This window comes from Staurois parvus, unplaced genomic scaffold (assembly GCF_062004578.1).
Source record: "Staurois parvus isolate SC_StPar_1 unplaced genomic scaffold, SC_StPar_1.0 ptg001374l, whole genome shotgun sequence".
Taxonomy (NCBI): Eukaryota; Metazoa; Chordata; class Amphibia; order Anura; family Ranidae; genus Staurois; species Staurois parvus.
Genome location: NW_028319170.1, coordinates 155,052 through 180,404, shown reverse-complemented (window position 1 = coordinate 180,404; position 25,353 = coordinate 155,052). Strand labels below are relative to the sequence as shown.

Here is a 25,353-nt window from a genome sequence, read left to right as displayed (position 1 = left end):
GGTAGACTAGTGTACTGTAGGTTAGGGTAGACTAGTGTAGGTTAGGGTAGACTAGTGTAGTGTAGGTTAGGGTAGACTAGTGTAGTGTAGGTTAGGGTAGACTAGTGTAGTGTAGATTAGGATAGAGTAGTGTAGTGTAGATTAGGGTAGAATAGTAAAGTGTAGATTAGGGTAGAGTAGTGTAGGGTACAGTATTGTAGATTAGGGTAGTGTAGTTTATGATAGAGTAGTGTAGTTTAGATTAGGGTAGAGTAGGTTAGGGTAGAGTAGTGTAGGTTAGGGTAGTGTAGATTAGGGTAGAGTAGTGCAGTGTAGTGTAGATTAGGGTAGAGTAGTGTCGATTTGGGTAGAGTAGTGTCGTGTCGATTTGGGTAGAGTAGTGTAGTGTAGATTAGGGTAGTGTAGTGTAGATTAGGGTAGAGTAGTGTAGGTTAGGGTAGAGTAGTGTAGGTTAGAGTAGTGTAGATTAGGGTAGAGTAGTGTAGTGTAGATTAGGGTAGAGTAGTGTAGTGTAGATTTGGGTAGATTAGGGTAGAGTAGTGTAGTGTAGAGTAGTGCAGGTTAGGGTAGAGTAGTGTAGGTTAGGGTAGAGTAGTGTAGTGTAGATTAGGGTAGAGTAGTGTAGTGTAGAGTAGTGTAGGTTAGGGTAGAGTAGTGTAGGTTAGGGTAGAGTAGTGTAGGTTAGGGTAGAGTAGTCTAGTGTAGATTAGGGTAGAGTAGTGTAGATTAGGGTAGAGTAGTGTAGATTAGGGTAGAGTAGTGTAGTGTAGATTAGGGTAGTGTAGATTAGGGTAGAATAGTATAGTGTAGGTTAGGGTAGAGTAGTGTAGGGTAGATTAGGGTAGAGTATTGTAGATTAGGGTAGTCTCTGACTGTCTCCTGTCCGCAGTCTCTGACCGTCTCCTGTATCCTGTCCGCAGTCTCTGACCGTCTCCTGTATCCTGTCCGCAGTCTCTGACCGTCTCCTGTATCCTGTCCGCAGTCTCTGACCGTCTCCTGTATCCTGTCCGCAGTCTCTGACCGTCTCCTGTATCCTGTCCGCAGTCTCTGACCGTCTCCTGTATCCTGTCCGCAGTCTCTGACCGTCTCCTGTATCCTGTCCGCAGTCTCTGACCGTCTCCTTTATCCTGTCCGCAGTGTCCGACCGTCTGCTGTATCCTGTCCGCAGTGTCCGACCGTCTCCTGTATCCTGTCCGCAGTGTCCGACCGTCTCCTGTATCCTGTCCGCAGTCTCCGACCGTCTCCTTTATCCTGTCCGCAGTGTCCGACCGTCTCCTTTATCCTGTCCGCAGTGTCCGACCGTCTCCTGTCCGCAGTGTCCGACCGTCTCCTGTCCGCAGTGTCCGACCGTCTCCTGTCCGCAGTGTCCGACCGTCTCCTGTCCGCAGTGTCCGACCGTCTCCTGTCCGCAGTGTCCGACCGTCTCCTGTCTGCAGTGTCCGACCGTCTCCTGTCTGCAGTGTCCGACCGTCTCCTGTCTGCAGTGTCCGACCGTCTCCTGTCTGCAGTGTCCGACCGTCTCCTGTCTGCAGTGTCCGACCGTCTCCTGTCTGCAGTGTCCGACCGTCTCCTGTCTGCAGTGTCCGACCGTCTCCTGTCTGCAGTGTCCGACCGTCTCCTGTCTGCAGTGTCCGACCGTCTCCTGTCTGCAGTGTCCGACCGTCTCCTGTCTGCAGTGTCCGACCGTCTCCTGTATCCTGTCCGCAGTGTCCGACCGTCTCCTGTATCCTGTCCGCAGTGTCCGACCGTCTCCTGTATCCTGTCCGCAGTGTCCGACCGTCTCCTGTATCCTGTCCGCAGTGTCCGACTGTCTCCTGTATCCTGTCCGCAGTCTCCGATCGTCTCCTGTATCCTGTCCGCAGTCTCCGATCGTCTCCTCTACTATGTCTGCAGTTTCTGACTGCTTCCTTTACTATGTGCGCAGTCTCTGATCTCTCTTCTATCCTGTCCACAGTCTCTGACCATCTCCTGGAGTATATCAGCAGACGCTGATCATCTCCTGTATCATGTCTACAGTCTCGGACCATCCCCTGTATCCTGTCCAGGGGGTGGAAGAGAGAGAGAGGGGGGAGAGAGAGAGGGGGGGAAAAGCATACACAAGGCTGGCTGGAAGTGTGGGCGGGGGAGACACAGGATGAGGAGGGGCAGCTTTCTCTCTGCTCTCACGCCTGTATGTGGGGGGAGGGGGGACTGTCAGCACTGGGGAGTGCATATGCTGACAGATCCCCTGCAGTGCTGGAGGGGGGGCCGTGGGGGTGCATGCAGGAGATGGATAGCGGAGGCACATAGAGCAAACAAGAAATGCACAGTCCTCTATGTGCCACCCGTCTCCCTCTCCAGCCGGCTCCATGGCTGACAGGTTCTATCTCCTCACCACCTGTTAAGTTGTCCCGGAAGTTCCCCGGAGGTCCATGTTGAGACTTGCAGTCCCCCCGGGCTCCTCCTCACCCCCGGAAGACGGAGCTCAGCTGTCTGGCCGAAGCTCTATCCTCCGGAAGAGAAGCACAGCATGTCTCCAATCTTGTAACCACCCGCCTTCACAGCACTTCCGGGAACGGGGTAAGCCACGCCCCCGCACGAAAAAGGGGCGGAGTTCTAGCAGAGGCACCTGCGCACAACAGAACTGCGCACACAGGACCTCAGTCAGAGCCGGGATTTGCTGAGAGGAGAACGCAGAATGGAGAGCAGGAGGAGGCGGAGTCCGGAGGAGGAGCGGCACACCCCCGGCCATTACCTTCTATCCAATACATGTAAATCTTGTTCCACAGAGTCACCGCCAATCACCGGATGTCGCCAAACTTGTAACCACCCGCCTTCACGGCACTTCCGGGAACGGAGTAAGCCACGCCCCCGCACGAAAAAGGGGCGGAGTTCTAGCAGGGGCACCTGCGCACAACAGAACTGCGCACACAGGACCTCAGTCAGAGCCGGGATTTGCTGAGAGGAGAACGCAGAATGGAGAGCGGGAGGAGGCGGAGTCCGGAAGAGGAGCGGCACACCCCCGGCCATTACTTTCTATCCAATACATGTAAATCTTGTTCCACAGAGTCACCGCCAATCACCGGATGTCCCTGAACGGGTAACGCTACACCCCGAGAACTCACTGAACAGGGGCGGAGTCCACTAACAGGCACACCAACTTGTTGCCATGGTGACAGACGCCATCCCTTATTTCTCCCCCAGAACAGATCCTTCCTCACCAATGGACGGGATTTCTGTTTGGGAAGTTTGCTTGTCATGTGTGCCGTCCAATCACATCTCTCCCATCTCCGATGACGCGCGCGAGCCCCCTATAAGTACTACAAGTCCCCGCATGCCCACCTTAGTCAAGAAGAGGACTTCTACCGCTGGGTGGATCCTCCCTCCCAATGTCCGTATACAGCGCCGTCCTCTGAGAGCCGGGCTGAGGGGAGGACGGAGAGCCAGAGCTACCTGAGCCAGGAGCGGGGAGCCCGGTAAGAAATCCCCTTCTATCTCCTATTATTCTTCTATCTGTGATTGGGGGGATTTTATTATTGTCTGTTATTAGCGATTCTATCTACTGCTAATATTTGATTATTGTTTATATCTATTATTCTTCATTATATGTAATACTATTCTATTTATTGTTTATTAATATTGATTATAGCGATAACTGCTATTTATATAATAAATAAAACAACAATATAGATTTAAACAAGAAATAGAGATTAAACAATACATAAAATAATAAGATATAAATAGTAATAATAATATTGATTATACTTATGATTATTTTATTATTATCTAATATTAATATCATTGATGAGATCTGGTATTATTATTTTATTATTGATTTATTGTATTTTTATTATTTATTATTGACTATTTATATCTTTTTTTTAATTATAAAGCATAAAAATAAGTTAACAATAGTACATATAGACATAATCAATATCTAGCTTACTGATCAATATTTATTGCATTATCTATTTTATTATCAATTATTATTGATTATATCTGGTATTATTATTGACTTTTGTATTTTATTATTATTGATTATATCTATTAATATAGTATTGATTACTATTTTATTACTATTATATCTATCTGTTCTTTATTGTCTTAGTTTATTGATTATATCTGTTGTTAATATGGTATTATTAATATTGTTCATTATTGATTATCTTTTATTGTTTTATTTATTTTTAGATTTTTTTTTTTTTGTACTTTACCTATAATTTTTATTGATACAGTTAACCGCTTGCCGCCCTGCCACTGTATATATGCACGTGTGCAGGGCGGCACTCAGGCGCAAAACCACGTTTTAAAACGGGTTCCGCGCTCCCGACGTTTTCGCCGGCAGGGGGGGGGCGCGTACGCGCGCTTCCGCCGACCCGCGTGTGACACCATTCGATCCCGGAAGGATCAATCATTAGATTTCAGCCAGTGATGTCTGGCTGAAATCAGATGATCGGTCCCTGTCCTATCCTGTCCTGTGTTGAAGTTTACACAGGAGAGGATATGATGTCATTCTTCTCTGCCTGGGGACATTCGTCCCAGACAGAGAAGAAGACACAGTAAAAGTGAGTAAAACAGCACATACCCACAGTTAGAACACACCTAGGTCACATTTAACCCCCTGATCTCCCCCCCCCCCCCCAGTTAGTGTTAGCGCCCCTCCCAGATAGCGCCAGTTTGCTTGCCAGTACACCAGTAATCCCGTTTAACCCCCCCAGTTAACCCCTTCACTGCCCTGTCACCAGTGTCACTGATCAGTGAACCGATTTTTACTGATCACTGTATCAGTGTCGCTGGCGACTTCCGATAGTGTTAGCGCCCCTCCCAAATAGCGCCAGTTTGCCCGCCAGTACACCAGTAATCCCGTTTAACCCCTTGATCGCCCCCCCCCCCAGTTAACCCCTTCACTGCCCTGTCACCAGTGTCACTGATCAGTGAATCTATTTTTACTGATCACTGTATCAGTGTCGCTAGCGACTTCCGATAATGTTGGTGCCCCTCCCAGATAGCACCTTTTTGCCCGCCAGTACACCAGTAATCCCGGTTAACCCCTTAATTCTCACCCCCCCCCCCAGTTAACCCCTTCACTACCCTGTTACCAGTGTCACTGATCAGTGAACCGATTTTTACTGATCACTGTATCAGTGTCGCTGGCGACTTCCGATAGTGTTAGCGCCCCTCCCAAATAGCGCCAGTTTGCCCGCCAGTACACCAGTAATCCCGTTTAACCCCTTAATCCCCCCCCCCAGTTAACCCCTTCACTGCCCTGTCACCAGTGTCACTGATCAGTGAATCGATTTTTACTGATCACTGTATTAGTGTCACTGGTGACTTCCGATATTGTTAGCGCCGCTCCCATATAGCGCCAGTTTGCCCGCTAATGCACGGGATTTTTTTTTACCAAAAACATGTAGCAGAATACATTTTGGCTTAAATTTATGACTAACTTTGAGTTTACAATATATTTTTTATAGCTGAAGGTAGAAAATATAGTTTTTTTTCAAAATTTTTGTGTATTTTTATGTTTATAGCGCAAAAAATAAAAAGCACACAGGTGATAAAATACCACCAAAAGAAAGCTCTATTTATGTGAAAAAAAGGACGTAAATTTCGTTTGGGTACAGCATTGCATGACCGCGCAATTATCATTTGAATTAGTGCAGCGCCAAACAGCAAAAAAAGGCCTGGTCATTAAGGGGGGTAAATCCTCAGGAGCTCAAGTGGTTAATATTTTATGTATTATCTATTATTTGATTGCTTGTTATATCTATTATGGATCTCTCATGGATGTCACATCTGGAGTAGCTGCTGTGTCCCAACTGACATCAATTGGACTGCTTGCATGGGGATGCATGGAACATCTGTGCATCCCCAAGCAGGTTAAAACAGCTTCTCATGGGTATTTGCTGTGGGATGCCCCATGTGAATATGGCCATTTTTTTGTGTTGCAATTAGGGTCAAATTTTTTTTTTTTTTTTAGGCTAGCTGGTAAGCGTGCTGGGAAATTTCAGTTTGCTTGTATTGTGCAATGCGCTCCCATGTGCACCTTACTTCAAAAGCTACCATATTTGCCGGCGTATAAGACGACTTTTTACCCCTTGAAAATCTTCTCAAAAGTCGGGGGTCGTCTTATACGCCGGTATACGGCATACTGACATTTTTTAGGGGGGCGGCGCGGTGCCGCCCCCCCCCTTCCAACGGAAGGGACACTAAGTACAGGGGTTGGGAGGGGCTGCTGTCTCTTACCTGGATCCGGTCCCACGACGGTCCAGTCCAGGAAGCACGGCTGCTCCTTCGGTTCGGCCACTGGATGTTCGTGCGGCTGCTCGGCTCCGCCTCCACACCGGTGATTGGCCGCCAGAACTGTAGCTTAGGAAAGACACACAGGCGGCCAATCACCGGCGAGGGGGCGGAGCCGAGCGGCCCGGCGAAAATCGAGTGCAGGAGCAGCAGGTAAATGTTCAGTGTAGAGGTGCTGCTGCAACCACATATGCTGGCTGCAGCAGCACCATACTGCAACAGGGGTCAGCAAGTGTAATTGGTGTCAGTGGGAGGAATAGTGCCCCATCATTGGTGTCACTGATACCAATGATGGAGCACTATTCCTCCCACTGACACCAATGATGGGGCACTATTCCTCCCGCTGACACCAACGATGGGGCACTATTCCTCCCCCCCCCCCACTAACACCAACGATGGGGCACTATTCCCCACTCTCACTGACACCAATGATGGGGCACTATTCCACCCCCCACTGACACCAATGATGGGGCACTATTCCACCCCCCACTGACACCAATGATGGGACACCATTCCTCCCACTGACACCAATGTTGGGACACTATTCCTCCCACTGACACCAATGATGGGGCACTATTCCCCCCACTGATACTAATGATGGGGCACTGTTCCCCCCACTGATACTAATGATGGGGCACTATTCCTGTCCCTGATACCAATGATGGGGCACTATTCCTGTCCCTGATACCAATGATGGGGCACTATTCCTGCCACTGATACCAATGATGGGGCACTATTCCTTCCACTGATACTAATGATGGGGCACCTATTCCTGCCACTGATACCAATGATGGGGCACTATTCCTTCCACTGATACCAATGATGGGGCACCTATTCCCCCCACTGATACTAATGATGGGGCACTATTCCTGCCACTGATACCAATGATGGGGCACTATTCCTGCCACTGATACCAATGATGGGGCACCTATTCCCCCCACTGATACCAATGATGGGGCACTATTTCTCCCACTGATACCAATGATGGGGCACTATTCCTGCCACTGATACCAATGATGGGGCACTATTCCTGCCACTGATACCAATGATGGGGCTCTATTCCTCCCACTGATACCAATGATGGGGCTCTATTCCTCCCACTGATACCAATGATGGGGCACTATTCCTGCCACTGATACCAATGATGGGGCACCTATTCCCCCCACTGATACTAATGATGGGGCACTATTCCTGCCACTAATACCAATGATGGGGCACTATTCCTCCCACTGACACCGATGATGGGGTACTATTCCTCCCACTGGTGTGCATTGGAAGAGGGGTAGTCTTATACGGCGAGTATAGCCCAAACACTACATTTTAGCAGGAAAAGTAGGGGGTCGTCTTATACGCCCAGTCGTCTTATACGCCGGCAAATACGGTAGTTATTAATTGAGGTGGTTAAAATGCCTGTATAGCTTGTTCGCTGGATTTGGTGTGGGGATCACACCTTTAACCCTTTCACTGCCAGGTCTGTGGATGGGGGCGTCTGTATATCTGACAAGTATACCAGTATGGCCGGGAAAGACTGTAATGCAATGCGATCTGGACTGGATTCCATTAAGTGGAGCACAGGGGAAATATCAGATGTTTCATGAAAGAGTATGTGTCACCAGAAAAATCACCACATTAGGGGACGTTTTGTCCACTGTGAAAAAAAAAAGTTAAAAAAAAGTTTTCAATTGTAAAAAATGTAAATTTACACCCAAGCATCCCCCCCCCCCACATGCAAAGTCAGGGGTGCCTACGCATAAAACGTTGATTGTGCTACACGTTACGTATCCCGGTGCACGCCGGGAGTGAGAGCAATCATTCTAACACCAGACTCTGACGAATGCGGCGTCAGACCCCTGACCTCCTCACCAAACTCAAGACCGAAGGACTAGCCAATCTAAAACCGTGATGTCACGTGCGTAACAATGCCAAGCCCAGCTGCACTCTGCACAACAATTTTCCAGCTAATTGGACCACAATCTGTGTACTGGCAGCCTGGGAGCGATTGTTACTGGGTCAAGTTAATTACGTGGTTAACCCTTCACACTGCCACCACCTCCTTTTTGTACAGAGAATGAGGAAACTCGATGATATCAGCTATAACACTATAATGGTTGAGATAATCGTCTGTATAACACGGTCACCGCAGGCCGGTTATACAGAGGGTCAAACGAACAGAGTAGCGCTCTTTTTAGAGGCAGGAATTTGTAAATTGCAATAAAGAGCTATAGAAACAGTTCAACGCTTTCAGAAGGAAAGATTTATTACTAAAAGGTCAAAAGGGTGCAATAAAAATATTTACAGAAAAAAGATGTAACTAATATATATACATAAATATACAGAGAACAACAGCACAGCAAAGGGATAACAGAGAGAAGTTAGAGGGTTAAAGTACTTGCCAAAGTCCTGGGTTAGCAGATCAAGTTTCAGAGCGAAAGGGCATGGGTCTCCCCAGGTGGTTCTGATGTTAAAAGGGAGAATTCTTCAACTTCCTTTCTTAGGCTTGACAGCCCATTTTGTAGTTCCCTAGCAGGGGGTGTCTCTGAAGTCAAGGACCAATACCTCGTTTACGGAGGGAAGGTTTGGGCGTAGACCTAACCTAGAGCCAAAATCTCTTATAGTTCATATTTTGGCTCATAACTTTCTCTATGCAGAAGTGACATTCCACCCGCGGGTAAATTATTATGCAGACACATCTGAGGAGTGGGTAGATATGAAATAGATATTTGAAGGGTTCCAGAGATGTAGTTTTCTGCTTTCCTAGGTATTCCAGTCAGGGAGTGTGACCTATCAAACTGTTTGTCTCCTCTGAAGATATGTCTGGTTTTTATGTAGGTCAGGTCCATAAATATTGGGACATCGACACAATTCTAACATTTTTGGCTCTATACACCACCACAATGGATTTGAAATGAAACGAACAAGAGGTGCTTTAACTGCAGACTGTCAGCTTTATTTGAGGGTATTTACATCCAAATCAGGTGAACGGTGTAGGAATTACAACAGTTTGCATTGTCTTGGAAATTCGTTTTCAACAAATTTTTCCTTACCGTGAGTAGCTCTTTTGAGATGTGGGGAAAAATGGAGCTCCCGTGACCCAGGAATAATCAGATGATACTCTCCGGTTGGAGGTTGAATTCACTCTGTCTCTGGCTCTAACCCCAGACTCTTGTTTTATTAAAAGCACACACACGCCCCCCCACACGGGGGGTCAGGTCAATCCCCTCCCACAGAACAATGTATAGGGGGTGTCCATACACGAGAATGTCCATCCTGCTTGGAGTGTAGTGTTTCCTCTTATCTATACTGAAAACCAGTTAAACCAGTCCTCCCCTCCCCCATAAGCTCTCTGGAGAGCAAGCTTCCCATCCTTTACATGCTATCAGCTCCTAGTAGTATGTTCACTCTCTGTACAAGCATCCCCTAGATTAAACCGTGTCAGTCTGTATCTGAATGGGCCCGATACGATCTTTATTAAAACACATCCATCCAGATACAGTTCAGGTCGGTAGTGGCTTGTAAGATATACATGAGCCTACACGCGGAGTTCGCACTGCCCGGCGCCTGGCCATACGAAGTCCATGTGGTACTATGCTGCTGATATGTGGATACAGGCCCGCGGCATTGGCATCGAATGCCGTGGTGGCATACACGCCAGTCTATAAGCGCAGATCTGCCATCTGAGTACTGTAATATATACATTGCAAATGCGCATGGCCTAATTGCAGCCTTCAGAGCTTTAATTAAGCCACACAAGAGACATATGAATAACACTAATATATGACACATTTAAAGTTCAACCTGTAATACAAAATTTCCATGACAGCACATGTGCCTCCCACTTGTTAAGGGACCAAAAGTAATGGGACAGAATAATAATTCTAAATCAAACTTTCACTTTTTAATACTTGGTTATAAATCCTTTGCAGTCAATTACAGCCTGAAGTCTGGAACGCATAGACATCACCAGACGCTGGGTTTCATCCCTGATGATGCTCTGACAGGCCTCTACTGCAACTGTCTTCAGTTCCTGCTTGTTATTGGGGCATTTTCCCTTCAGTTTTGTCTTCAGCAAGTGAAATGCATGCTCAATCGGATTCAGGTCAGGTGATTGACTTGGCCATTGCATAACATTCCACTTCTTTCCCTTAAAAAACTCTTTGGCTGCTTTTGCAGTATGCTTTGGGTCATTGTCCATCTGCACTGTGAAGCGGCGTCCAATGAGTTCTGAAGCATTTGGCTGCATATGAGCAGATAATATTGCCCGAAACACTTCAGAATTCATCCTGCTGCTTTTGTCAGCAGTCACATCATCAATAAATACAAGAGAACCAGTTCCATTGGCAGCCATACATGCCCACGCCATGACACTACCACCACCATGCTTCACTGATGAGGTGGTATGCTTAGGATCATGAGCAGTTCCTTTCCTTCTCCATACTCTTCTCTTCCCATCACTCTGGTACAAGTTGATCTTGGTCTCATCTGTCCATAGGATGTTGTTCCAGAACTGTGAAGGCTTTTTTAGATGTCGTTTGGCAAACTCTAATCTGGCCTTCCTGTTTTTGAGGCTCACCAATGGTTTACATCTTGTGGTGAACCCTCTGTATTCACTCTGGTGAAGTCTTCTCTTGATTGTTGACTTTGACACACATACACCTACCTCCTGGAGAGTGTTCTTGATCTGGCTAACTGTTGTGAAGGGTGTTTTCTTCACCAGGGAAAGAATTCTTCGGCCATCCACCACAGTTGTTTTCCGTGGTCTTCTGGGTCTTTTGGTATTGCTGAGCTCACCGGTGCGTTCCTTCTTTTTAAGAATGTTCCAAACAGTTGTTTTTGGCCACGCCTAATGTTTTTGCTATCTCTCTAATGGGTTTGTTTTGTTTTTTCAGCCTAATGATGGCTTGCTTCACTGATAGTGACAGCTCTTTGGATCTCATCTTGAGAGTTGACAGCAACACATTCCAAATGCAAATAGCACACTTGAAATGAACTCTGGACCTTTTATCTGCTCATTGTAATTGGGATAATGAGGGAAAAACACACACCTGGCCATGGAACAGCTGAGAAGCCAATTGTCCCATTACTTTTGGTCCTTTAACAAGTGAGAGGCACATATGCAAACTGTTGTAACTCCTACACCGTTCACCTGATTTGGATGTAAATACCATCAAATAAAAGCTGACAGTCTGCAGTTAAAGCACATCTTGTTTGTTTCATTTCAAATCCATTGTGCTGGTGTATAGAGCCCAAAATGTTAGAATTGTGTCGATATCCCAATATTTATGGACCTGACTGTAAGTCTCTCATATTCCAAGATATGAGACATAGGGGAAAAATGGATTTTAAAAGTGTTATCTGGTTCGTGCTTCTCTGGAATGTCTTTGAACTCCTGGGAAGGCTTGCGTTATCTTTTACGAGGTGCTAGATTGCACAGCTCTCTTAGACAACCAGGCGCTTTAGCTCAGAAATGTTTTATAGCTCTGGGTTCCCTGCTGTGCCCTGGCTGGCCTGTGACACTCCTAACACACAGGCCATATGTCAATGTCAATGAGGGGGAAATATGTTTGTCAGGATGGTTGACCCTTTCCCAAGATGGAAAATGGTTGAACCGCGTCCATCTCTGGGTGTACGCCTGCTACACAGGCCACCTCCATAACGCTAAACTCATGACCTAGAAGTGGCTTTTAAAGCATCACCTATAGAAAATATAGGGTACTAAAGTTGGTCGCCATTTCATGGCCATTTCATGGCCACACGCAAATTTAAGGTTTAACCCGTTGGGTATCTGTGAGGTGCAACCTTATCTTTTATATTTTACAAAAATTAAATTGGGTAATTTTATTCCGCTTGTGTGTCCTAAAATTTACTTTTTGTGTATTTTTTATTAATATTATAATCTATGATTTATATAGCACCAACAGTTTGCTCAGCGCTTTACAATATAAAGGGAGACAATACAGCAACAATACAGTTCAATACAAGAGGGTTAGGAGGACCTTACAATCTAAGAGGGAGGGACTGGTGGTACAGAAGGTAATAACTGTGGGGGATGAACTGATAGGAGAAATAGAAGATTTGGTTATTAGATTCCTTAAAGAGAGGTTTTCGGAGATCGCGTAAAAGTGGGCAGAGTAGGCCATAGTCGGAAAGATTGGGGTAGAGAGTGGCAGAGGATGGGGGAGGCTCTGGAGAAGTCCTGGAGACAAGCATAGGAGGAGGAGACAAGGGAGCTAGAGGACAGAAGGTTGTGGGTGGAGCAGAGAAGACGTTTTGGGTGATATTTGGAGACAAGATTGGTGATGTAATTGGGGGCAGAGTTAGAAATGGCCTTATTTGTTATTGTTAATGTTTTGAATTTTATCCGTTGGGCAATGGGAGGCCAGTGGAGGGATTGGCAGAGAGGGATGGCAGACATGGAACAGTTGGCAAGGTGAATGAGTCTGGCAGCAACATTCATCATAGACTGAAGAGGGGATAGCTTGTGATGAGGTAGGCCAGTGAGGAGGGAGTTACAATAGTCAAAGCGAGAGATAACAAGGGAGTGAATAAGTTGCTTAGTGGTTTTGGTGGCTAAAAACGGGCGTATTTTGGAGATGTTGCGGAGGTGAAGTCTACAAGATTTGGACAGTGACTGGATTTGGGGCTGAAAGGACAGATGGGAGTCCAGGATTACACCTAGTACCCTGGCATGAGGGGAGGGACTGATGGTTGTATAATTGATCTTGATGGAGAAGTGGCGAGGAGGAGACAGAGTTATAGGTAACACTGAAGGAGTGCTGCGATAGGTAGAAGGAGAACCATTAAAGTCTCGGAGGCGAAGGGAGTGGAGTTTTTTGAGGAGGAGGGGATGGTCAATAGTATCAAAAGCCGCAGAGAGGTCAAGAGTATGGAGTAGTGGCCATTGGTTTTAGTAGTTAGTAAATCATTAGTGAGTTTTAGTAGGGCAGTTTCAGTGGAGTGGAGTGAGCGAAAGCCAGACTCTAAAGGGTCAAGAAGGTTGTTGTCAGTGAGGTAGGAGCTTAGAGGTAAATGGGAGCAGGGAGATGGGTCTTAAGTTGTTCAGGTTGGTGGGGTCCAGTGAGGGCTTTTTAAGTACGGGAGTGATCTGTGCATGCTTAGAGGGGAGAGGAAGGTGTCAGTAGAGAGGGAGAGATTGAAGATGTGAGTGAGGGAACATAGAATAGAAGAAGAAGGTGATCGTAGTAGTTGCGAGGGGACAGGATCCAGAGGGCAGGTGGTGAGATGGGCTTCTGAGAAAACTTTAGTGACCTCTTCGGTAGTAGCCAGGTTAAAAGAGAAAAGTGTTGAGGGAGGTTTAGTATAAGGTATGCTAAGTGGGATAGATGTCTGTGCAGTGGAGATGACCTCACACATTGCATCAATCTTGATTTTGAAATGATTGGCAATCTCGTAAGCAGTGAGTTACTGGGTGGAGATGGAGAAAGTAGAGACATGGGGAGGGGGGCAGTGTCAGTGACATGGTGGGGGCGGGCAAAGTGTCAGTGACATGGTGGGGGCAGGGCAGTGATAGTAACATTGAGTAGAACAGTCCTCCCCAAAGTCACTATCACTGCCCCCCCCCATATCACCATTCTCCCCAGGTCACTTACACTATCCCCCCCCCCCAAAGAAAAAAATCACTGCCCCCCCCCCCCCCCCCGATGTCACTGACACTGTCCGATGTCGCTGCAGATAATTTGGCATGTAACAGCGCCGACGACCACTCAGCATGTAAGGGGTTAATAATTCTGTTTCCCCGGCCAATCCTGTGTCCTGCTGCCGACCACTCGGCATGTAAAGTGTTAATTTAACTCAGGTACATGTTCGGCTGCAGTAGTTCGGTGATCGGCTTGTCGTGCCTTATAAACCGGGGATTCAGGGGATACTGACTTTCATGGGATACTCATCTTGCCCCTACACCTTTCTCATTTCTCTCTCCTTTCTCAGTCTGGGACCCCCTGGCTCTCTCTGTCACAGAAAACCCCCAGGTCCATGCTGAGACATGTAGTCCCCCGTCTCCCCCTTCACACACTCCCGTCTCAGCCGCAGCCAAGAACTTCACCATATCCTCCTAACCTGCTCTGACAGGACTTCCCGAAATAGGAGAAGCCAATCTCAGAGACAGAGCGTGGCAGGGGCGGAGTCCAAGCTAAGGCAATGCCCACATATGTCACCTGTGGCACGCACTAAAAATCTCTAAGTTTATGGCAAAGTTTGCTGGAAAGGATATATAGCAGTGTGCAGAGGGTTGTTCCTGGATCTTCCCATGTCTGTGTGGAGCACAAAGGTGCCATTTTACAAATGTGACAACGGTTGCACTGTAGGCCTTAGTGGAGCTCTGACAGAGTCCTCTTTGGGCTACTTGTTGGGATTTCTTGAAGGTGAAAGTCAAGCTTTCGCCTGTAGCCTCTAGAGGTTCTCTAAAGGTTGGATGTTTCTCTGGATAATCTGTTGTAGAGAGGAGGAGAGCTTGGTACCAAAGCCAATGTCTGAGACAGGGAACCAGCTCAGCACCAGTGTCCTAGACAGTAGCGTCCGAGGCCCTGAAATAGGGGATGAACTCCACGCTAATGTTGGAGGCTCTACAAGACAAGTGTGAGAGGCCCTGAAACAGGGGATAAACTCCACTCTAATGTCGGAGGCTCCGCAGAGACACAGGAGTGCAAAGCCCTGAATATGGGGTACGAGCCTAGTATCTGGTCCAGATTAATGGCAAACTGAGCGGCCATGAGCTGCAGCCAAAGAGCGCGGGATGCCCTAGTGAAGCATGCTTCTCACATCCTCTAGAGCTTTGAAGGTCAGTAGCCAGGTTTTAACCTAGCAGCTCTCCCCCCACTTTGTGTCTTTTTGCCCCATGTTGGCATTGTGTCCACAGTAGCATTTGCTTTTGGTAGAGTAGGGTTTGGCCAGAAAGGTTTACTTTGAGGCAGTTGGCCAGCTTAAACATGTATTGCAATATGTGTGAACTAAAAATCTCTATGTTTATGGCAAAGTTTGCTGGAAAGGATATATAGCAGTGTGCAGAGGGTTGTTCCTGGATCTTCCCATGTCTGTGTGGAGCACAAAGGTGCCATTTTACAAATGTGACAACGGTTGCACTGTAGGCCCTAGTGGAGCTCTGACAGAGTCCTCTTTGGGCTACTTGTTGGGATTTCTTGAAGGTGAAAGTCAAGCTTTCGCCTGTAGCCTCTAGAGGTTCTCTAAAGGTTGGATGTTTCTCTGGATAATGTGTTCTAGAGAGGAGGAGAGCTTGGTACCAAAGCCAATGTCTGAGACAGGGAACCAGCTCAGCACCAGTGTCCTAGACAGTAGCGTCCGAGGCCCTGAAATAGGGGATGAACTCCACGCTAATGTTGGAGGCTCTACAAGACAAGTGTGAGAGGCCCTGAAACAGGGGATAAACTCCACTCTAATGTCGGAGGCTCCGCAGAGACACAGGAGTGCAAAGCCCTGAATATGAGGTACGAGCCTAGTATCTGGTCCAGATTAATGGCAAACTGACCGGCCATGAGCTGCAGCCAAAGAGCGCGGGACACCTCCAGTACTGGGGCAGGGGGGACACCTCCAGTACTGGGGCAGGGGGGACACCTCCAGCACTGGGGCAGGGGGGACACCTCCAATACTCGGACAGTGGGGACACCTGCAGCACTGGGGCAGGGGGGACACCTCCAATACTCGAACAGTGGGCACACAACCAGCACTGGGGCAGGGGGGACACCTCCAGCGTTGGGGCAGGGGGGACACCTCCAATACTCGGACAGTGGGGACACCTCCAGCACTGGGGCAGGGGGGACACCTCCAGCACTGGGGCAGGGGGGACACCTCCAGCACTGGGGCAGGGGGGACACCTCCAATACTCGGACAGTGGGGACACCTCCAGCACTGGGGCAGAGGGGACACCTCCAATACTTGGACAGTGGGGACACCTCCAGCACTGGGGCAGGGGGGACACCTCCAATACTCGGACAGTGGGGAAATCTCCAGCACTTGGGCAGGGGGGACACCTCCAGCATGGGGGATACCTCCAGCACTGGGGCAGGGGGGACACCTCCAAAACTCGGACAGTGGGGAAATCTACAGCACTGGGGCAGGGGGGGCACCTGACACCTCCAGCAGGGGGGATACCTCCAGCACTGGGGCTGGGGGGGCTACCTTTAATACCAGGGGCCACTCCAGTACTGGGGGGGGGGGGCAGCGGCCACCTCCAATGCTGCAAAAGGGGTGGACACTGCCAAATCCAGGACAGAGGGGATACCTTCAATATGGGGAAAGAGGGGACATCTTCAAAACTGGGAAGGGGGGGGGGACATGGAACATCTGACAGCTCTAATACCAGGACACATCCAATACCAGGGGCCACCTCTCCAGTACACCAGGATGGGGGGGACACTTGACACCTTCACAACCAGTACAGGAGGCAGGTCCCCTCCAGTACACGGGGGCGATATTGGACACCTGAGATAATAGGACAAGGAGAACATCTCCAATACCAGGGTGGAGGGGGACCTGACTTCTCTTAATACTGCAATGGTGGGGAGGTGGAGGAACATCCAACACCAGGGAGACAACACTTCCAGTACTGGGATGGAGGGGACACCTCCAATACTGGGGCAGGGTAGAAAAGTGATAACTCTAATACCAGGGGGATACCACCATTATTGGGACGGGGGCATCTGATACATCCAGTAATGGAATGGGGGAGGGGGCGGTATTTTAAATATCACAGAGACACTGCCATTTCTTGGGTGGGAGGTTCCCCACCAATACCTGGATGGGGGTACACCACCAATACCAGGAACTCTCTAACACCAGGGAGACACCTCCAGTACTAGGATGGAGGGGACACCTAACACTAGGGGCACACTTCTAATACTAGGATCCCTCCCAACACCAGGGAGACACCTCCAATACAAGGACAAATGGGACACTGCCAACACCAGGACAAGGGGTAGGGACACCTGACACCTCCAGTACCTGGATACGGGGTAATATCTGACATCTCCAATACAAAGGGGACCCCTATAGGACTGCTACTAATGATTGTTTTCATAATCGATTAGTTGGCCAATTATTGCTTTGATTAATCAGATAAAAAAAAAACCTTGACAAAAGTGTGGTGTATAATTTAGTTAGTATGTAAAGTTTAAAATAGACAATTTCTTGGATATCAATATGCAGTGGTAAATATAAATAACCAGCTATGTGGTTAAGGAACAAGATATCTTATCCACTCTGAGAATGACAGAAGAGACTTATATACTATTAGAGGTTGAATCTGGTACATATCAGACTCCATTTTTATTTAACCACTTCAAGTCCGGACACTTTTGCCTCCTTCCTGTCCAGGCCAATTTTCAGCTTTCAGCGCTATCATATTTTGAATGACAATTGCGTGGTCATGCAACACTGTACCCATATGAATGTTTTTTAGCATTTTTTTGAGACCAATAAAGCTTTATTTTGGTGGTATTTATTCACCACTGGGATTTTTTTTGTTTTGCTATGTAAATGAAAAAGTCCACAAATTTTGAGTGTTTTTCTTATAAAATTTTTCAAATAAATATTTCATCATAAATCTTGGCCAAAATTTATTTTGTTATCTTTTTAGTAAAAAAAAATGCCAAATTAGTTTATAACCAAAAATTATCATTTTAAAAAATTTTTACATTTTATTATTTTTTTTTTTTTTTACATACTGTCACTCTAGCAGTACAGTGTCACCATGGTGACACTGTACTACTTGTGGGGGATGATTTTTTATTTTCTTGTTTACACTGATTGCTTTTATACCCATAAAGGCTGTAAAAGCAATCATTTCTCCTTCTCTCTGACTACATTCTTGCATCCATTGAGAACTACTGTGTGAGCTGTGATTGGTCCCAGCTTGTCACATGGTACAAGGCTGTTCACAACAGCCTTGTACCATGTGATCTCTGTGATCATTCACAGATTTCACACGTAGTAAGCAATGATGTCAGAAGTGACATCTTACTTACTCCTAGATTGTTAGCTCCGTGGAGCAGTGCCCTCGAACCCCTCGTGTATCGCATTGTATTGTTACTGTACCCCACTATAATGTACAGCGCTGAGCAAACTCTTAGCGCTATATAAATACTGTATAGTAATAATTCTTTGCATGTGATCACTGATTGGCCAATCGGTGATCACATGATTGGGACCTCACACAGAGGTTCTGTATGACGATCGGTGTTTCACTGTGTCCGGAGGACACAGCGGGCACCGGATCGTGGTGCTGTGCGATCCCAGGGAGCGCGCAAAAGCAAGGGGCGGGGAGGCCGTTTATAACCGGCCACTCGACCTTGCACTGCCACAGTCCGGCCATTTATATACAACAGTGATCCTTAGTAGTGCCTGCTGAGCTCAATGTGGTGAAATTCCTGCTGCAGCATGTGTACTTCCCTGACTGCTGCCCTCCCAGCTAAAGGGGGAACAGTTGAAGGGTGGTAAAAATTTGACTCAACCGTAGCATTCCCCAACCCCCCCAGTGTAAATACACCATTACCACACCAGTGCAGCCAGTCAGTGTCCCTGAACATCGCTATGTCACATCTGCCCCAGTGTTGACGTAAGGTTTTGTTCACAAGGGGCTTATCGATGCATACCTTGTGCAAGGGCCATGTTTACCTGCACAGGTGCTCTGTGCATCCCATGCAGGCAGTCACATTGATTATTGGGACACAACAGCTGCATGGACACAGCCGCTTTTCCCAATCCAACATCAGTGCAGGTGCATGTCCCCGAAATCACTGTCTGCATTTGGGGCTGTACACCTGCAAGGATGTCAGACTGGGGGCAGGAGTTCTGTGCATCCCCATGCAGGCAGTCCTATTCGTTTGGGCGTTTCTGCTGTCCTTGTGCTCCAGGGCCTACATAAATGAGAGAGGTAGTGAGGAAATGAGATGCCTAATTTACACCCTTATAAAGCTTGAAGGTTCTACTTTGATTTTGGCCCCCCCCCCCCCCCATGTGGGTAAGTTGTGAAAACGTCTCATGCATGTGCTATCCCCATACTAAGGAGGAGAAGCAGAATGTGTTGAGGTGTAATTGTAAGTGTGCCCATGCTGCTTATGTGAAAAAACTTTTTAAAATGACAACTTGGGGAAATGTTTTTTTTTTTTGTTTTGTTTTGTTTTTTTTCTTTCATTTTCTGAACAATTACAACTTCAAAAATGGTACTATGCCTCTTACTAAATACCTTGGACTGTCTGATTTAAAATTAAAAAAAAAGGGTAATTTGGGGGGTATTTGTACTGTCCTAGCATTTTAGGGCCTCAAGAAATGAGTTGGGCAGTCAGTACATCAGAATTGATCATTTTATGGATATACAGTATATACCATAGTTTGTATGTAGTAGAATGTATTTTGGCCCACATTTATGAAGAAATATTATTGGCAAAACTTTACAGACCGGAAATGAAGAAATGGCAAAACTTTTTTCCATTTTATATTGTGCAAAAAACAAAACAAAAAAAACAGTTGTGACTAAATGACTTAATACCACCAAAAGAAAGCTCTATCTGTCTCACAGATTGATATAAATTTCATATGGGTACAGTGTTGCATGACTGAGTAATTGTCATTCAAAGTACGACAGCGCTGAAATCTGAAAAATGGCCTGGGCAGGAAGGGGGTGAAACAGTCTGGTGTTCAAGCAGATAAAAAGTGTAACGTTTTGTATCTATAGTTGCTGCACTAAGCAAGAAAACTGTAAGATATAGAAACACAATTTATTTCCTACTGTAGCAAACCACTGGGCTGATTATTTTAAGTGACTTCTTATTTCTTTGCAGTTTTTTGGGAATATGGCTGCTAATCCTGAAAACGCTCAACTCTTGCCTTTACTAGAAACCTTGGAAGACACATCTACCTCACATACAGAACAGACAGATGCTTATCTTGCAATTGCAAAGTGAGTACAATTGCATTTTGGAGCTAGAAACATTCCAGATTGTTGCGGTGCAGAATATTGCAGTGGATGCAGGAATTGATTTACTAAGGAATACCTAGCCAATAAATGTTAGTGAACAAGGGGAGCTGTTTTCACTCAATACCAACTTTTCTAGTTGAACAGCCTATTCTTAAAGTGCATCTAAGCCACAAAAAAATGAATATATTGCAGCTTTCTAGTCCTTAGATGTGGTGGCTGCACTAGTTTTCTTCCTTTATTTTTTCCCCTGATGATCCTCCAGTAACAAAACTGCCGTAGGATGACAATGCCTACTCTTCCTTTTGTATCAGCAGAAACAAGACAGGACAACAGAATGCTGTCCTTCTCTTATTGTACATACCGGAGGGGAGTGCTTCTGTACACCTTAGAGATAATAGTTAGCAGAGTGCACAGTAAGTTATCAGCTCACGAGATTTCTAACAAGATCAACAGGTATTTTTTGCACTTATCAAGCAGATATAACAAAACCCTTTCAGGCTGAATTCACACTAGAGCGGACAGCTGCCAGAGTGCTTTACCTCTTTGGCAAGCAAATTCAGCTAAAACAACCCCATGGTGTATAATCTTCCATTCTGATCTTTAGAACTATTTAGTGGTGAATATTCCTTCAAGTAGAAATTATATTCCACAATAAAATATTTAGAGTAATGTATATCAGTTTGTGTGTAATAATTTGACATTTGTCCTCCTTTGTAGCCGTCTTAGTGGAGAAGATGGGAAAGTTTTCAATGTCTTGGTTGGAAAGCAGTTCTCTCGTCTCTTTGAAGTTTTTAAGGTGAGAAGGATAAAAGTCTTACCTTTTGTGTATGATTTATCTTAACATAAAATGTGTGATTATTGGGGATGAGCGATTAAAGCTGATCTCCAGGTTTTAGCGAACTTTGAATAGTTTGGACCAAGCTAGTCCAAATGTACTGTTTACATCATTAACAGATGCAGCACCTCTATAAACTGTATGTAGCATCAGCTACATATGCGTTGCTGTGTTCAGGCTATGGGACTATGAATGAATACAAAGGTTCCTCAGGCTGAGGTGGAGACTGTGAGGGCACCCAACCGCCTGTGAATGGCTGAGCAGCACTCAATCCAATTTGACAGCTGCTGGAACACAGTGCTGTATGTGGCTGAGACGACATACCTGTTTATATAGCGCTCACATCCACTTCATCTGTTAAGTGAAGTAAATTTGTTTATGCCAGCTTGGTCCAAATTACTTAAGTTCGCTGAATTCTGCAGTTAGATTTGAATTCACCTACAGTTGATACCCATACATTTTTTCAGAAAATCTCTCATGCAAGAATAGGGATCGTACTTGAGATTGGTAGTCATAGGTTTAATTTCTGGCTAACTGCATTCATAGTACATTTTAAGGTCTTAACAGGCGTAGGGTAACATGCATGCATCAGCAATCATTGGAAAATAGACATCTAAATGTCTGACCAGCATTTGTGCTGCCTTAATGTTTAGTTTGACGCAGTTGGCCAGCTTAAACATGTATTGCAATATGTGTGAACTAAAAATCTCAATGTTTATGGCAAAGTTTGCTGGAAAGGATATATAGCAGTGTGCAGAGGGTTGTTCCTGGATCTTCCCATGTCTATGTGGAGCACAAAGGTGCCATTTTACAAATGTGACAACGGTTGCACTGTAGGCCCTAGTGGAGCTCTGACAGAGTCCTCTTTGGGCTACTTGTTGGGATTTCTTGAAGGTGAAAGTCAAGCTTTCGCCTGTAGCCTCTAGAGGTTCTCTAAAGGTTGGATGTTTCTCTGGATAATCTGTTGTAGAGAGGAGGAGAGCTTGGTACCAAAGCCAATGTCTGAGACAGGGAACCAGCTCAGCACCAGTGTCCTAGACAGTAGCGTCCTAGGCCCTGAAATAGGGGATGAACTCCTCGCTAATGTTGGAGGCTCTACAAGACAAGTGTGAGAGGCCCTGAAACAGGGGATAAACTCCACTCTGATGTCGGAGGCTCCGCAGAGACACAGGAGTGCAAAGCCCTGAATATGGGGTACGAGCCTAGTATCTGGTCCAGATTAATGGCAAACTGACCGGCCATGAGCTGCAGCCAAAGAGCGCGGGATGCCCTAGTGAAGCATGCTTCTCACATCCTCTAGAGCTTTGAAGGTCAGTAGCCAGGTTTTAACCTAGCAGCTCTCCCCCCACTTTGTGTCTTTTTGCCCCATGTTGGCATTGTGTCCACAGTAGCATTTGCTTTTGGTAGAGTAGGGTTTGGCCAGAAAGGTTTAGTTTGACGCAGTTGGCCAGCTTAAACATGTATTGCAATATGTGTGAACTAAAAATCTCAATGTTTATGGCAAAGTTTGCTGGAAAGGATATATAGCAGTGTGCAGAGGGTTGTTCCTGGATCTTCCCATGTCTGTGTGGAGCACAAAGGTGCCATTTTACAAATGTGACAACGGTTGCACTGTAGGCCCTAGTGGAGCTCTGACAGAGTCCTCTTTGGGCTACTTGTTGGGATTTCTTGAAGGTGAAAGTCAAGCTTTCGCCTGTAGCCTCTAGAGGTTCTCTAAAGGTTGGATGTTTCTCTGGATAATCTGTTGTAGAGAGGAGGACAGCTTGGTACCAAAGCCAATGTCTGAGACAGGGAACCAGCTCAGCACCAGTGTCCTAGACAGTAGCGTCCGAGGCCCTGAAATAGGGGATAAACTCCTCGCTAATGTTGGAGGCTCTACAAGACAAGTGTGAGAGGCCCTGAAACAGGGGATAAACTCCACTCTGATGTCGGAGGCTCCGCAGAGACACAGGAGTGCAAAGCCCTGAATATGGGGTACGAGCCTAGTATCTGGTCCAGATTAATGGCAAACTGACCGGCCATGAGCTGCAGCCAAAGAGCGCGGGATGCCCTAGTGAAGCATGCTTCTCACATCCTCTAGAGCTTTGAAGGTCAGTAGCCAGGTTTTAACCTAGCAGCTCTCCCCCCACTTTGTGTCTTTTTGCCCCATGTTGGCATTGTGTCCACAGTAGCATTTGCTTTTGGTAGAGTAGGGTTTGGCCAGAAAGGTTTAGTTTGACGCAGTTGGCCAGCTTAAACATGTATTGCAATATGTGTGAACTAAAAATCTCAATGTTTATGGCAAAGTTTGCTGGAAAGGATATATAGCAGTGTGCAGAGGGTTGTTCCTGGATCTTCCCATGTCTGTGTGGAGCACAAAGGTGCCATTTTACAAATGTGACAACGGTTGCACTGTAGGCCCTAGTGGAGCTCTGACAGAGTCCTCTTTGGGCTACTTGTTGGGATTTCTTGAAGGTGAAAGTCAAGCTTTCGCCTGTAGCCTCTAGAGGTTCTCTAAAGGTTGGATGTTTCTCTGGATAATCTGTTGTAGAGAGGAGGAGAGCTTGGTACCAAAGCCAATGTCTGAGACAGGGAACCAGCTCAGCACCAGTGTCCTAGACAGTAGCGTCCGAGGCCCTGAAATAGGGGATAAACTCCTCGCTAATGTTGGAGGCTCTACAAGACAAGTGTGAGAGGCCCTGAAACAGGGGATAAACTCCACTCTGATGTCGGAGGCTCCGCAGAGACACAGGAGTGCAAAGCCCTGAATATGGGGTACGAGCCTAGTATCTGGTCCAGATTAATGGCAAACTGACCGGCCATGAGCTGCAGCCAAAGAGCGCGGGATGCCCTAGTGAAGCATGCTTCTCACATCCTCTAGAGCTTTGAAGGTCAGTAGCCAGGTTTTAACCTAGCAGCTCTCCCCCCACTTTGTGTCTTTTTGCCCCATGTTGGCATTGTGTCCACAGTAGCATTTGCTTTTGGTAGAGTAGGGTTTGGCCAGAAAGGTTTAGTTTGACGCAGTTGGCCAGCTTAAACATGTATTGCAATATGTGTGAACTAAAAATCTCAATGTTTATGGCAAAGTTTGCTGGAAAGGATATATAGCAGTGTGCAGAGGGTTGTTCCTGGATCTTCCCATGTCTGTGTGGAGCACAAAGGTGCCATTTTACAAATGTGACAACGGTTGCACTGTAGGCCCTAGTGGAGCTCTGACAGAGTCCTCTTTGGGCTACTTGTTGGGATTTCTTGAAGGTGAAAGTCAAGCTTTCGCCTGTAGCCTCTAGAGGTTCTCTAAAGGTTGGATGTTTCTCTGGATAATCTGTTGTAGAGAGGAGGAGAGCTTGGTACCAAAGCCAATGTCTGAGACAGGGAACCAGCTCAGCACCAGTGTCCTAGACAGTAGCGTCCTAGGCCCTGAAATAGGGGATGAACTCCTCGCTAATGTTGGAGGCTCTACAAGACAAGTGTGAGAGGCCCTGAAACAGGGGATAAACTCCACTCTGATGTCGGAGGCTCCGCAGAGACACAGGAGTGCAAAGCCCTGAATATGGGGTACGAGCCTAGTATCTGGTCCAGATTAATGGCAAACTGACCGGCCATGAGCTGCAGCCAAAGAGCGCGGGACACCTCCAGCACTGTGGCAGGGGGGACACCTCCAATACTCGGACAGTGGGGACACCTCCAGCACTGGGGCAGGGGGGGCACCTCCAATACTCGGACAGTGGGGACACCTCCAGCACTGGGTCAGTGGGGACACCTCCAGCACTGGGGCAGGGGGGACACCTCCAATACTCGGACAGTGGGGACACCTCCAGCACTGGAGCAGAGGGGACACCTCCAATACTCGGACAGTGGGGACACCTCCAGCACTGGGGCAGGGGGGACACCTCCAATACTCGTTCAGTGGGGACACCTCCAATACTCGGGCAGGGGGGACACCTCCAGCACTGGGGCAGGTGGCACACCTCCAGCACTGGGGCAGGGGAACACCTCCAATACTCGGACAGTGGGGACACCTCCAGCACTGGGGCAGGGGGGACACCTCCAATACTCGGATAGTGGGGAAATCTCCAGCACTGTGGCAGGGGGGGCACCTGACACCTCCATCATGGGGAATACCTCCAGCACAGGGGCAGGGGGGACACCTCCAATACTCGGAAAGTGGGGACATCTCCAGCACTGGGGCAGGGGTGGCACCTGACACCTCCAGCAGGGGGGATACCTCCAGCACTGGGGCTGGGGGGGGCACCTTTAATACCAGGGGCCACTCCAGTACTGGGGGGGGCAGCGGCCACCTCCAATGCTGCAAAAG

The 25,353-nt window shown here is 47.1% G+C and overlaps 1 long non-coding RNA gene across 1 annotated transcript; it reads left to right on the top strand.

Annotated features, from left to right (window-relative positions):
• The first annotated feature begins 2,125 nt into the window (after positions 1-2,125).
• LOC149436348 (uncharacterized) lies at positions 2,126-20,206 on the top strand. Its single transcript, XR_016308308.1, has 2 exons — positions 2,126-3,455; positions 20,088-20,206. It is a non-coding gene; the product is annotated as an uncharacterized LOC149436348 (long non-coding RNA).
• Positions 20,207-25,353: the final 5,147 nt, after the last annotated feature.